At 32.2% G+C, this 13538-nt stretch overlaps 2 long non-coding RNA genes across 14 annotated transcripts; both read left to right on the top strand.

Moving 5' to 3' along the window:
* The first annotated feature begins 473 nt into the window (after positions 1-473).
* Positions 474-1103, top strand: LOC123883730. Of its 2 annotated transcripts, none has more exons than XR_006800430.1 (2): positions 474-757; positions 833-1103. It is a non-coding gene; the product is annotated as an uncharacterized LOC123883730 (long non-coding RNA). The 2 variants fall into 2 exon arrangements; XR_006800431.1 differs by having other exon boundaries at positions 826-1103.
* A 3093-nt stretch (positions 1104-4196) lies between these two features.
* LOC123883729 lies at positions 4197-8503 on the top strand. Of its 12 annotated transcripts, none has more exons than XR_006800428.1 (8): positions 4197-5060; positions 6086-6119; positions 6260-6310; positions 6396-6480; positions 7324-7456; positions 7630-7706; positions 7892-7975; positions 8231-8503. It is a non-coding gene; the product is annotated as an uncharacterized LOC123883729 (long non-coding RNA). The 12 variants fall into 12 exon arrangements; XR_006800426.1 differs by adding an exon at positions 5242-5324 and having other exon boundaries at positions 6260-6480; XR_006800424.1 differs by having other exon boundaries at positions 4197-4629; positions 4690-5060; positions 6086-6480.
* Positions 8504-13538: the final 5035 nt, after the last annotated feature.

The raw sequence follows: 13538 nt of genomic DNA, 5'->3' as shown, positions 1-13538 counted from the left end.
GGTTCAAATCATAGAGCATAACGAAAATAAAATTATTTGATACAAATTGATGTAAAGAAAAGAAAATTGATATTTTTATATTTTTTATGTTTTTTGGCATTTTCATATCTTTGGGTTTTAAATAAAAATATATACACAAAATAAACAAATTAAATGAATTAATTTAAGTAATTAAATTAAAACGTAAAGGGGGTGCAAACTGGAATAACAGGGTGCAGGTAGCAGGCAACAACAGAAAGTCCAACCCAACGGAGCCCATTTGCGCCCACAAACAAAAAACCAGGGGATTTGATCAGGACCGTCTGATCAATCAGACGTTCCTGATTTGATCAAAGGGTGAAAGATTTGGGTCGTTTGATGGAAGATCAGGGGTGATGATGGTGATATTATCATGCACGAGCGTGCAGTGGATCTGCATGAGTATAAATACCCCCACCCTTCAGAAAAATATCATTTGAGAAAAAAAATTTCTCTCTCTTCTCTTCTCTCCTGCTCTCTTCTCTCTCTCTCTCTCTCTCAAGGATGAACTCCAACCGGAGTTCTTCATGTTCTTCATTTTCCGGCAACCGACCGCCGTGATTCTCAGATTCCGGCTAGTCGCCGGCGAGCCGCCGCCACCTTCCAACTGGAACCACCGCGCCGGAATCATAACCACCCAAAAAAATCCCAAAATTTACGTAGAAACCTTATTTTTTGCGATTTAAACACAAATCAACATTAAAGGTGCAAAAAACACAACAAATAGTGTTAAAAAAAGGTAATTATCTTCCCTTTTTTTTGTTTCTTTTTAGATCTATCCCTCTTCTAATTCTTTTTCTTTTTTAGATTTCAGGTTAAGGGTGTTGGTGGAGGCAGAGGGAAGGTGCACTGTTAAATTAGTTTTTTTTTTTTTGTAATTTCTCTTCTCTGTGTGTGTAAAAAAAAACCTTTTTTTGCTCTGATTGTGTCTCAATTAATAGACCAAGTGAATGAATTTGTTTAATGTAAAAAACCTTCAGATTTACAATTTTTATTGTTTTTAATCTCATCAATTTGTGTTGAGAAGAAAAAAAAATAGTATGAGGAGATGGTGATGAATGAATGAATCTGTGGTTGTTTTTCTCTGTTCTATTCTTTATCTATGCTTTCATGTATTGTAACTCAAAATATAGTATAATTTTCAATTTCTGCCTCCAATATTACATATATGATATATCCAAATTTCATTCTAACCAAACATGAGTTGAGTCACATTTTACTCGAAGTTCATAGAAGATTTAGATGTAACTTTTAATTTTTATATGGAGGTCTATGAGTAAATCAATATTCTTACCTTTTTGGTTGTATTTTTTGCTACACTTCTATTATAGTCCTTAGAGTTTATATACTCTTAATTCTCTACATAGTTGATGTAAAGTCTAATCCTTTCTTTCGAAATTCTCATGTTAGTTGCTTGTTTTAGGAATTTAGAAATAGATATAGAAAAATCTAGGTATGTCAATAATAATCATAGTCCTTAGAGTTGATATACTCTTAATTCTTGACATAGTAGATACAAAGTCTAATCCTTTCTTTTGAAATTCTCATTTAGTTGCTTGTTTTAAGTATTTATAAATAGATATAGAAGAATCTAGGTATGAGTGTCAATAATAACCACTACTAGAAAATTCGCTTTTAGTGACCGATTTAGCGACCGAAATAATTTGGTCGCAATAGAGTCCGAATTAGAGACCAAATTTCGAGTGCCAAAGTTTTAAAAAAATCGGTCGCTAAATCGGTCGCTAAGTAGTTATAGAGACCGAATTAGAGACCAAAATTTTGAGCGCCAAAGTAAAAAAATATCCGGTCGCTAAATCGGTCGCTAAGTAATTATAGAGACCGAATTGGAGACCGATTATTATTAGCGACAGCCGATCTGACGCAACTGGTTTTTTTTTTTTTTTATAAATCACTAAATTTAAAATACGATTAACTTTTTTTTTTTTTGACAAAAAAAATACGATTAACTTAAACGTGAAAATATTGCACTTATTTTTATTTTATGTCAATTCAAAAATCAGGCCTAATATTTTAGAAAATTCCTCCCAAACTTTGAAACCCACCGCAAGAAAGGAAAGCAACATAGAAACCCTATTCGTTCCAGTTTCACTTCCAGCTCTCGTTCTCCATACACAAATCGAGCTAGCGTTTCTTCCAGTTTTGTTATCCAATCGAGTTTCCAGCTTTCAGTTTCCTTCCCAAATCGAGGTGAGAGAAGTAACCCTACTTTAGGGTTTCTACGTTGACATCGCTATCTTCTGCAAAAATCTCTTTTTTCTATGATCCCTAATTTCTTCATCTTCATCTTCTTTCTTCTTCTTTTTGATTCGATGGGTAATCGCCATAGTCGTAGATTACTTCGCCGTCACAGAGAACATCGTCATCCCGGTAAACGCCCGCCATCAACATGGTTTGCTTTCATATACCCTTTCTCATCTCTGTTTATGTAATTTTTCCACCGAATTGAACTTGATTTTACCCCCAAACGCATCTGATTTGTTTATTTCTATTTTGATATTTGTCTTCATTTTTTTTTTCCCTCTATTTCATTTGAATTTCAACATTTAGATACTTTAAGTCTTTAGACACTTAAGCATGAAGCTTCTTTGTTTCCTTGTCTTTTTATGGTATTTAAATTTATGTTTTATTTAAGTTTAATATTGGCAGTACGTTGGCTGATTAGTGTTATAATGTGTCTAAGTGATTGTTCTATTTTTAATGAGAATTATGAATAAACTTCTTTAATTGTTGCTGATACGATGAGGGGCCAAATTTGGTGTTGTGTTGTGTATCAAAATAAGTATATAATTGTATGAATGACCTTCTAAATGGGTTTGTAGAAAAAGGGTTCTTTGATTGAGATAACCAACTATAAATGGGTTTGTAGTTTTAAACTTGTTGCTTCAGATTTAATTAGAAAATTTGTGGTTGCCCAAATCATGGTCTCATGTATTATCAAGATCCACCGTCGTTATAGTTCTTGCTCAAGACTCAAACAATTACTATTGCTCCTATTTTTAAAAGAAAACGCAGTTTGGATAAAAGGGGCGGAAATATTACAGCAATTTGGTGTTATAGATGAAATTAAAAGTAAAAAATTAAGTGGATGTTAATAGTTTCAGAAAGAGAGAAGTTGCAGAACACGAAGATAATTGACATGAAGGTCTTTGAGAGATGGAAAACGAAAAGTCGTGTGCAGTGGATACGAAGCGAGAATGTATAGCATGTGGTTCCTATTGATTCAATGAAGCTCAAAAATAGGTTCCTATTGTTCATTATGTTTCTGCATTGTGTTATTTTCATAGTAGAATCAAAGTTTTCATGCCTTTAGTTGAACTCTCAAATATAACATCCTTTATGCAATAAAAATTGTTAACAATTCACCTATAATAGTGACATAGTATATTCAGTAATGATAACTTTTTTCATATTTTAGAATCAACATTCCATTCCCATGTGAATGTATTGGAGGAGAATTTCTAGGTCATGTGTTTGAATATTCTGCTTCTAAATTGAATAGGTTGTGTTCTATTTTGCTGTGTTTGGAATCATGCATGCTACTTTCAATTTTTTTAAAACTCTCAAATATATATCACTTGATGAAAATGCATTAAATTTCTTTTGGATAGCACTAGACTACATAATACCTTGGAATGATAACAAGTGGTTTTTTCTGTTTATTGATTCATCAAAATTCTCAAAATGATTCATGGAAGTTAGGAAAAAACTTGTTCTCTATGAATTGATTCATCGAATCGACTCAAGCAGATTTTGAAGAATGAATCAATTCACTAGCTCATCTGATCTATTCACATGTGGTCTGAGTCAGTTTTAAGTGTAATTTTTGTTGGATCATTCATCACTTATATGTTTTTCAACACTTGCACTTTCATTCAATGTGAGGCTTTATCCTCTAGCACTACTAGAAATTTTGCTTTTAGAGACCGATTTAGAGACAAAAAATTTTTGGTCACTATAGAGACCGAATTAGAGACCAAAATATTAAGCTACAAGTGCAAAAAAAAATCAGTTACCAAATCGGTCACTAACAAAATATAGTGACTGAATTAGAGACCAATTTTTAGTGACTGAAAAATCAGTCGGCAAATCTGTCGCTAATAGATTATATTTTTTTGGTGAGTACGGTAATAGATTATATAATTTTTTTCGTTCGATCACATATTTTTCAAATCTTCTCTGGCTTCCTTCATTCATTCATTCACTTAATTCGAAGTTTACTCCTTCTTTTCACAAATTGATTCACTCCTGCACCACCGGACCACCTATTCCAAGTCTTTCTCTGTACGAGCTCTTTCTTTTCATTTGAGCAAGGGTTTCTTTTTCCCCAACCCTTTCTCTGAAACCCTAAAATCAGCAGAGCCACCACCCTGAACTGCAAACAATTACATCGACCACAACCATTGTCACACCATTTGATCGCACCTCTCTCCGTTTTCTCTCTATATCATTCTGTGTTTTAGATCTTATTTGATTTCTTTCAAATCTCTCGCCATCAGCCACTGTACTGACGACGAATCTCTAATCATCAGCGATTTTCTTGCTCAAGGGCTTCTTCACGGTCGCAGTCGTATCACTCATTCTCAATAGTTAGTAAGTGAATCACAAAACCCGTCTTTATATATTGATTTATTTTATTCTATTTGAGAGTAGATTTTTGGGTTTTTGATTCATGTGTTCCTTCACAAAACCAATCTCATGCCACAAAACATAGTTGATGTCAAGGAAGTAGTGATTGGAAGTAGCCTTGATAGTATTTTGATGGCCACAAAACCCATCTTTAAAGGATTACTGGAGTCAATGAAGCAACCATATAGCCAAAGTGAAGTGAATTGCTTCATGGTCCAGCTTTTAGAAGGTGTGAAGTAACTTAATGACAACTGGGTGCTTCATAGGGATTTGAAGACTTCAAACCTGCTTTTAAATAACAGGGGTGAACTAACAATTTGTGATTTTGGGTTGGCTCGTCAATATGGGAGTCCTTTGAAACCATATACTCATCTGGTGGTTATTCTTTGGTACAGGTGAGCTTTATTCAATTATTGCAATGTGTCTATCTTTGTATATATCTATATATCTATTACATATATTGGATTAATTGGTATCACATCATTCAGAGTGTAGTTTGACTGTTTACTTGTGTTGTGAATTTGATAACTGCGGTCATGCCTGATTTATTGAATAAAATGTACTCTTCGTTTGTAGTTATCCTGGAATAATAACAATTAATAACCAGATATTAATGATGCAAACTGGCTTCTACTACTTACCCTGTCCTTTGACATTAGGTCAATGCTTACATACTTACCCTTCCTTTTTTTTATCTGCAGCAATGTGTTCAATAAACATACCTATTTGTTCCTCTGTTAGTTTTACATTGTACTGTGTTTCTACTTTAATTAACTGCACTTGCTTTCAAATGCGAGAAAAATTAATGTCACAATTGGTTCAAGAGCAAAGTTTCGTTAGACGATACACCTAGTTAATTCTATTGGAATTTCTCCTGTAATGAAATGTTCACATTAATAGATTTTAAATTATAGAAAGTTATTGTTTCTATTTATTTTTCTGATTTTATTGTCTTCATATGTTGGCTAGTTTTAGGATAAATGTATGCAGAAAAAACACATTGGAGATTGATATGGGTTAGATGGATATTTCAATTTTTAATTACTAATCTATTTTTAATGATTGTGATTAATTGATATATAAGAACTTAATTAATTGTCGTTGGTAGTTTGAATTGAGTTATTGTTGAGCACTTTGAACTAAATTGACTAGGAGAATTCTTCTTAGTTAAAAGGTAAGTTCAATTATCTGATTTCGTGTATTTGCAATTTGTTCTATTTTGAACTAGAACAGACTTTCTATTTACTTTTCCCAAGTTTAAATGGAAAGTTACAGTTGTAGCAGCATATAGTTGAATTAGAATTTGAAGTAATTGATAGTTTAAAAGAATGATGTGCTCAAGTTTTTTTTCTCCTTTTTTCTATATATGTTTGAATTAGAATTTTAAGGACCGAGTTTTCTTGTGAATGTTATGTTGTAGGAAGCATGGAGCAGTTGCTTAGATTAGTTTCATGGTAAATATGTTTTGTTACTAGAAGATTCTTGTCCTGATTATATGCTCAACATATTATTCCTTAATGGTGATAGCTATAACTTGGTTTCTTCATCTACAATATCATATGGATTTTATTTAATATTGTAGTTTTCATTACAGACCGAGGAGTGTTTGAAACGGGAGAAAGATAGGGTTGTTACCTACACTATAGTAGGTCGCCAAAGTTATTAGAAGTTTGTGCTTTACTTGTTCCATTTTTCAATGTCTGACTTTTTCTTTTTGAATTTTTTGAAAGTTCAATATTAGCTTTTATCCATGTGCGCAAACCAGCTCCTTGAATAAGAGCATTCTGGATGTCTGCATTACTTAGAGATGACAAGGTACTATGTAACTGCCTTGCTGTCATTTGCGTGATATATCTTGGTCTTGTGTGATGTAGTGCAAAAGGTCTGATTAATGTGTTAGTTTGTTGATCGATGTTGTCGTTTCTTGTCGGCTCTTAATCACGCATCAAGTAATGTAGATTACAACTGCATAAATCAGAGTGGCTGGGGCTATAGAGAGCTGGCAGGCTCTCTTGTTCTAAATTGTGAGTGCATTGGTTTGGGTTGTGTTAGCAAACGATGTCATGGTCTGGTGCTGGTTATTTTCTATTTCTTTTGGCTTGTGTGTTAGTGTTGTTCTTTGGTGAGGAGTAAGTGGTGTAGGCTTTTCTTTCAAGTTAATGAAACTTCAGCATAGGCTAAACTTTTTAGTATATCACGAGGTCAAAACAATAAACAAGTTTTAATTGTAAAAGCTAAACATTAATGTATTCCCATGTCAGTTCTCAATTCTCATCATTTTCCTATTTTTGTGTGCAGAATCTACTTCTGCTATGTTTCTATAAATGAGGTCTATGAATTAATTTGTGTGGGGGATGGTATACCTCGGTACTGGGAAAGCAACCAAGAACTTTTTTATGTTCTTATAGTTATGTATAAAATAGTCTCTATAGTGACAGTGACTTATATTGTGCCAATTGAGCTAAGCTAAGACTCTTGTATGCATTTCAATTGTCACTTACATGCCATATTTATGTCCAATTAAATTTTCTATATGCATCTTTGAACCACCATAATTGTATTTTGCTGAAAGTATGGCTATTGTTGGTAGAACCATAACTGTCACTAATTGGGTGCATAGAACTCTTGCCTAAGACTCGCTGATTTGTTAATATGCAGATCTAAAGAAGCGTATATGGTGGGAAAAATCTTATAAATGTCTTCTTGAATACATTTAGATCAAATGACCTGATCCAATGCTGCGTCAGTGCGAGCATGAACATCGTCTAACACTGCGTCATGTTGAAGACAAGTTTGTTTCCCTCTCTTTCTCAATCTCATTTATTTTATTCATTCAAATCTGATTTGGTGGTGTTTTTGCTTCGATGTGTACATTTTTTGCATAAGCTGATTTGGTGATGTTTTTCATTTAGAACATGATTTGAAGGCTAACTTAATTGCTTGTGTTACTTTATGTTTGTTCAGAGGTCAAGTTCATCCCGTCGGAAGCTCTTTGCCTTAAATTGAAGCATTCATAAAAGCTTTACTATGAGTTGCAAATGGTTAGCTTGTTTTTTTCAACATAGATTTTCTTAGACCATATTACTAACTAAATGCATATCTAATTGAAATTCAATGGTTTTATTTTTATGTTTATTTACAAGAGTTCCCAATAATTATTACATTTGTTATTAAGGAAGTAGAAATGTCATAATTAATCTTTGGTGGTACTTAATTTTCATCTCAGGGATATATGTAGTAAATCACAAATTTGGACTGTTAGGTTATGGCTGCTCGATCTCTGTTTACGTGGCCAACACATATTCTTTTGGTATGGTTTCGTTGAACCTTGTGCTTGACTTTTGCGTATTAAAAATTTCTATCTTTATCATAGTGGTTTTGTTAGATTAGGTAGATATAATAACCAGCAGAGTAACATTTGGGACTTATGTGAGATTTGTGATCATAGTGGTTTGTTTTTTAGTAAGTGACTATTTTGGGTTTGTTCACATGATATAACAATGAAGACATTATGAGAAGAAATTTGATTTGGTGCTGATATCAGACGCGACTATCATCGATGCAGGTACTAGGTACTTTTTAGTTTATTTGGTCAAAGAGCCTTCTTGTTTGGAGTGTCTCCACCACATGATACAATAATGGATATACTTTCTGCCGGATGAAAGGAAGCTATGAAGGTGTTGGGAGTCTCTTATAGTTACAAAGTGTATTAGAATGAAAAAAACTAAGCTTTATATAGATATAATTTATGTATGTATTTTTTTTTTTGACAAAATAATTTATGTATGTATTGACCATTCCTATGTTATCAATTTTGAGTAATTCCTGATTTGCACTATTTCTATTGTAATTTTTCTATATAATCTTTGATTAAGCAGAGCTTTATAAGAATTTTAATGTGTCTTGTTATGTTAATATGGAGCTACAATTTTTTTTAAAAAAAATTGAAATTAGTGACCGAATTAGCGACCATTTTTTTTTTAAAAATTAAATAAATTGGTCGCTCAGTCAGTCGCTTTAATCAGTCTCTAAATCAGTCGCTATTGCGTCGGACAATGCATCGCAACGAGCGTCGCCAACTAGTCTCTAAGCCAGTCGCCAAATCGGTCGCTGCGAGCAGTCGCCAAATCGGTCGCCAAATCGGTCGCTACGAGCAGTCGCCAAATCGGTCGCTACGAGCAGTCGCCAAATCGGTCGCTACGAGCAGTCGCCAAATCGGTCGCTACGAGCAGTCGCCAAATCGGTCGCTACCAAATCGGTCGCTGGGTTGGTCACAACGTAGTAGCGACCAGGGTCGTTGATACTGATTTTAGATGGTCGCAAAATCGGTCGCTAACAAATTTAGAGACCGATTTTGATGAAATTCGGTCGCTAAATCGGTCGCTAAAGGCGAGTTTTCTAGTAGTGAACCATAATTATATTGTTAATGTTATGTAGGCTAGTAAAGAGGGAAGAAATTGATGTGTGTGGTGTGTGTGGGTAAGAGTGAGATTAGAAATGTGAGTGAGGTGGAGAGATGGAGAGGTGTGAGAGAGATAAGAGAAAGAAGGTGAATGAATAGAGAGGAGAGAAAAAGTAGAATTCAATGAAAAAAGAAGAGAGAATGTGTGAGTTGAAGGAGATAAAGTGAAAATGGTGTGTTTGAAATTTTAGGAGGAGTTGGTTTATATAGGGTTGATGGATTCATCTATGGAAAACACTTGTTCATTGGCATACATGCATGATGCCACTTGTTTTTTCACTTCTATACACATGTCACATGAAGCAAGTAATAGAAGAAAGGTTGCATGTGATAGTTGACTTTGTGAAGCACTTTGTGAAGGCATACATGCATGATGCCACTTGTTTTTTCACTTCTATACACATGTCACATGAAGCAAGTAATAGAAGGAAGGTTGCATGTGATAGTTGACTTTGTGAAGCAAGTAGTGGCAAGATATAATTGGATGAAAACAAACCTATGTTGGCAAGATACAATTGGACATGAGACAAATGTGTTAAGCATTGATTGGCCAATGAATTAGGGTTTACACTTAGGGTTTCAAAGTTTATCATCTTTTATCTTTTATATATATATAGATATATAGATAGATATAGATATATAGATAGATAAATTTTTTAAAAAAAAAGAGACATTTTTTTTATAAAAATATGTATATTTCTTATTTAACAAGTGTTTGAATTGTATTTTAAGACAAATTAATTTTTTTTACAAATACTAACATATTTCTCCAACAAATCACATCAAAATCACCTAATTTTTGTATTTAAGGAGTACAGAGTTCAGTCAAAAACACCTAAGTAACTAACCAACAAATTTGGTAATGGGACAAGACAAAATTTACAGGTCTAAATAGTACTGTACTAAGTAAGTGTTCCCCACTGTCACTGAAACCATACATCATCGATCTTTTGGTCAATGATAGATGAATTGGATCCACCGATAGATCCTTTTGTTTTGCACGGTTGCACTTGCACTGCACTGCACTGCATACGTCCCCCGTGTGAGTCGAACTGCAGAACCACCACTTTTGTCCTTAATAACTGCAGAATCTTTTTAAAAGATTTAGTACTTTTTTTACCAAAAATATAATAATTAAATTACTATTTATTTATTTATTTTTTAAAAGTTAGAGAATGCGATTTTTTTATTAATTAAAAAAATTAGTCGTTTGGAAGTATTTTGGATTTAACCATAATAATAATTAAATTACTTTCACAAAAAAAAATTTAAATTACTATTTGACCAAAATAATTACATTCATTAATCCCAAAAAAAATAATTACATTCGTTATTTGACCAAAAAGAATTAAATATATTTAATTGAAATAATTAAGTTATTTTGACTAAACTAATTAAATTTATTTGACCAAAAAAAATATAATAGATTAAAATAAATGTTATTTTTTATTTATTTATTTTTATTCGAGTGAATATCCATTTTAATCCTTCACAATTTTCTAACGACTCATTTTTATACCTAACAAAAGTAAATTTTAATTAATCTGTAATATTTTTATACTAAAGATAAATTTGATAGTCAACAAATCATGAAGGATTAAAATAGATCTTCATTCTAAATTTTATTTATCATTCCACAAAACTTCAATTTACTAAAGAGCCTCTACCTTAAAATTTAGAAGATTAACACCAAATATTTTATTTAGTAGTTTTAATGGTTAGACTTACACACTTATAGTTATAGTGTGGAGAAATCTAAGTTTCAAACCCCAACCAATGCAACAATGTTTCTGATAGCTATCAGCTGCGTTATATTTATGAGACAAAAAAAAATATTTTAACTTAAAATCATGAATAAGAATGGAAATCTAATATTGATAGACTTTATAAAATTTATCGTTCGTTGCATGTTTAATCCATTATAAATATTTTAGGTTTTAAGTTGATATTCTACATACAAAAGCTATTATCTTGATCTCTTACGTAATTGATATTAGTGTAAGTTCTTCATTTTCCTCAATTTTTGAGATAATTATGTCTAAAATTTTCATGTGGTACCATAATCTGCGTATTGTTGTAAAGTACGGAGTAGCTTTTTTTCTCTCAACCGAACTTATTAAGTAGATAAGAATAATAAATAAATAAAATCAAACTTCTGGAAGTCTAAAATTCTTACTATTTATTTTGATTAGTTTATTTTTGAGCTTATCAAAAATAATTTATTCAAATAAATAAAGTTTTATGTTTATTCATAAGTTCACTAGCGAAAATTGTATCTTCATAACTGTTTTTTCATAAACTACATTGACAATCTTACGAGTAATACATAAAAGTTTATTTATTTTCATGAGTTGTTTTGTATAAGCTGGAAAATAAGTCAATTAAGGTCCGTTTGGATTAGCTTATTTTTGAGCTTATGCAAACAGCTTATGCAATATAAATTAGGTTTTATGTTGTTTTATAAGTCCACACTAGTGAAAATTGTATTTTTATAAGTTATTTTATCATAAATTACCTTGATAAACTTATAATAATACATAAAAAATACACAAGCTGTTTGCATAAGCTAAAAAATAAGCTAATCCAAACAGGGCCTAAATGGTCTCAGTTTTCTCTGTAGCTTATGGAAACATATGTAAAAATAACTTATCCTTATTTTATTTTTTTTCCTAAAATAACTTATACAAGCTTATACATAACGACTTACCATGATGAACACTTGTCTTTTTTTTTTGAAGAAGCTAAATTAACTCACTCAAATTGGCACAAGAGAGAATCGAACCCGAAACCTTAAGAAGGAGCACACTCTCAAGTCCCAAGTCAATACCGTCAGACCAACCCAAGTGGGTTTTAATGAACGCTTGTCTTTTAAACTACAAATAAACTATCTATCCAAACATGCCCTTATTACTTTAACGGATTCATAGTCGGTTCAGGTAATAAAGATGTTTTCTCTCCCCACCCCTCGTGAATCTTTTAACCCCCTAAATTTTCAATTTTGCCCTTGAAAAAACTTCGGTTCGTAGAAACTGAAGTTTTTTTTTTGTCTTGAAAACAAATTTCGGTTTCTAAAAACCAAAATTTACTCTGAATTTACACTAGTAAAAATTCGGTTTCTGCGAACCGAATTTTTCTGCAAGGACAAAATTAGAATATTGAGAATATAAAAGATTCACGGAAGGTGAGGAGAGAAAACTTCGTTTATAAAACTCGTTGGTTTCAAACATCATTTCTAAAAAGTAAAAACAAAAACGTTGTACCAACAAATATATTTGGTTAACAAATTCTTTACTTTTTTTGTCATAAAAACAAATTCTTTACTTGTTATTCTACTGTCATCATCCCTATCGTGCCCACTCTCTCACTTCATCATGAACAATTTTCTTCTCATTTTACCCCCACCGTAACCCCAAATTAAATTACACAAACAACCAAGGGTATTTTTGTCATTACATAAATCCACTATTGCCACCAAGCTTCTGTTCAGATCAGTGTTTTAAAAACCGGACCGGACCGGCCGGTCGGACCGGTTGAACCGGGAACCGGAGCCTTTCCGGTCTGGTTCATATGTTGGATCGTTCATGCAGTTGGACCGATGGGAACCGGAAAAAACCGGAAAAAACCGGAAAAACCGGTGAACCGGCGGTTCCCCCAAACCGGCGGTTTGATTACACCCGTTTTTATTTTCTACCAAAACAACGTCGTTTTGTTTTTTTTTTTTTTTGTTCAAGATATTGTTTTGTTATTATTAATAATTAAAAAAAAATGAAATAGAAAAATTAAAATAAATCAGAATGAAAATAGAAAGGAGAAACAGAGACCAGTTGTTAGCGTTTGGAGATTTAGAAACAGAGACTCGGATTTAGAGAGATCGAAGATGAGAAAATAGCAAGCGACATGAGAATTGAGTTTGTGGTAGCAGACAAGAACAGATCCACGTTCAAGGAAAAAGATGTGAAAGAAGAAAATTAGAACTAAATATGGACTTGCAGTCTCACAGAGAAAGAGAAAGAAGAAAAATGCAGTGCATAGAAATAAAGGAAAAGTGAAGTTAGATAGAAGAGGCGGCTGCAAAACATGTAGCAAATATTATATCTACAGTTTAGGGTTTGTAACTTTGTATAACATGGTTTGGGCTTTTTTAATACATGAATTCAAAATAGCCCAATTTAGTTGTCGTTCATTTTTTCAATATACAAAATTAGATGTCTTCTAAATCATATGATCTTTATAAATATAATATTATTATTTTTTTTACAGAATATTACAGTATATATATTTATATTACTATTAACACTCACCACAAAAAAACTCACATGTTTATATTATAGATAATTTTTTTAAATGGGTATGTTTATGAAATTTTCAAAATTTCATATTTTTTATGATTTTTTTTAATTATATAAAGATC

This window comes from Trifolium pratense, linkage group LG5, assembly GCF_020283565.1.
Source record: "Trifolium pratense cultivar HEN17-A07 linkage group LG5, ARS_RC_1.1, whole genome shotgun sequence".
NCBI lineage: Eukaryota > Viridiplantae > Streptophyta > Magnoliopsida > Fabales > Fabaceae > Trifolium > Trifolium pratense.
This window is presented reverse-complemented; position numbering and strand designations above follow the sequence as displayed.